The 1,681-nt window shown below is 31.5% G+C and overlaps 1 protein-coding gene across 1 annotated transcript in view; it reads left to right on the top strand.

Annotated features, from left to right (window-relative positions):
- LOC108755145 (protein stum) overlaps nucleotides 1-1,681 on the top strand; it is a 32,652-nt gene that overhangs the window by 14,911 nt on the left and 16,060 nt on the right. The window lies entirely within an intron of this gene.

Raw genomic sequence — 1,681 nt, 5'->3', positions numbered from 1 at the left:
TTCTTAATTTTCTACTAGTCGCCGATTAAAGTGTACACGCGTGAATTTTTTTGCTAATTCGCTCATGTGATCGATAAAATTAAAGCTATTTGCCTTGCGGGAGCGTGATCTGGGTTGCGCTTCGAATGAATCGTGATCAGATCAGAAGATGAAATTTTTTCGGTTTGGGCAGCACGAAAACGAGGCATCGCTCTCTATCGGCTGGACGGCACGGAAACGAGGCATCATTCTCTATTAAATGAATGAAAAACTTTCGTGACGTGATTGTTTTATTATATATCGAAAAGAATAGCAGTGATCGGAATTGTACCTTCTGAAGATTTCAACTTTCACGTGTAATTACTCTGACTCGATACTCGATTCTAATTTTTCGCTCAGAAACATTCAAGCGAGCTACTTATTTGATTGCTGAAAAGTTTTTCCGAAACTTTCTAGGAGACGAGAGTATTCTCTGCTGAGATAGTTGCATAAGTTATTCTGTAATTTATTTCTAAGCTCGAATCTTTATCTTTGTGAGTATCAAATAACGGCTTATAGAAATGATTAAAAATAATTCAAGTTGGGTGTAGTTTATTACGAATTTAATGTAGGGTAACTCCGGTATATACGCCGCACCTATCAAAAACTTAATTTATTAAGTATTATTTACTATGTTTATAGTAAACGAACTATATCAGTAAAAACTTTGTACTGTCTACTACTATGAAAAAAATATTAGAAATCCGAAATATTTATTTTTCACATTGAAAAATAAACTTTTTGAAACCCTTGCATTTTTGCCGAATATCCCATAGGGATGGGATAGATGGCTACTCATAGGGGGAGGGGGATATGTACGGCTCATTTAAAAAATTTACAAATAATATTTGTATATAAATAAGACGTATGATGACATAATAACTTATAAAATGTGTTTATAAAGTTTTATCAAGGAATAAGAATCGTAAATATGTGTATGAAGTAATAAATAATAATTACAATCTTCCTACATATATTACAAGTGTTATGACATGAGATACATATTTCATATAATGCGTTTATTATATTTAGTGCACTGAATTCAATCTGCGCACTTTGTATGTTTTGGGCATAAATCCGTTGGCTAAAAATGCCGAATATTCCAAATAGGTGGGATATACAAGACAACAAACAAAACCAAGAATATGAAAGCAAAGCATTTGTATTTTGCTACACAACATGCTTTACTATTCCACTACATGTATGTATCACGAGAAATAACAATTAAGTCTTTTACACGCTCTACAATAATCATTTTATGCAGAGTATAATTTATGATGGCGTTACTTATTACAGTGACAAATCGATTCAACTCACAATAATTTCATTAACATTAACAGTAAAAATCATAACACAATACTAATATATAACATAAAGATATGTAACAAAGTAGTTGCGGGAAAATTACTTCCACTCCTATTTTTTCTGACTTCTGCGGCGTAAATCCCAGCGCGGTGTATTTGCCGAAGTTACCTTAAATCAAATTGTATCTAATGTTTGCAAATTAAAAATACTGTAATAAATCTTCAAGACATTTTATCGCACTTTTGGAACTCAATTAAATTGCGAGAATAAAATGAGTTTATAGTTCAATATATCTTATATACGAAGAGATATAAAATTTAAATTATAAAATTGGTCCCTTTCGTAATTGAATGTTGCT

This window comes from Trachymyrmex septentrionalis, unplaced genomic scaffold, assembly GCF_001594115.1.
Source record: "Trachymyrmex septentrionalis isolate Tsep2-gDNA-1 unplaced genomic scaffold, Tsep1.0 scaffold83, whole genome shotgun sequence".
Taxonomy (NCBI): Eukaryota; Metazoa; Arthropoda; class Insecta; order Hymenoptera; family Formicidae; genus Trachymyrmex; species Trachymyrmex septentrionalis.
The sequence above is the reverse complement of the archived record's forward strand: the minus strand, read 5'-3'. Positions and strand labels throughout refer to the sequence as shown.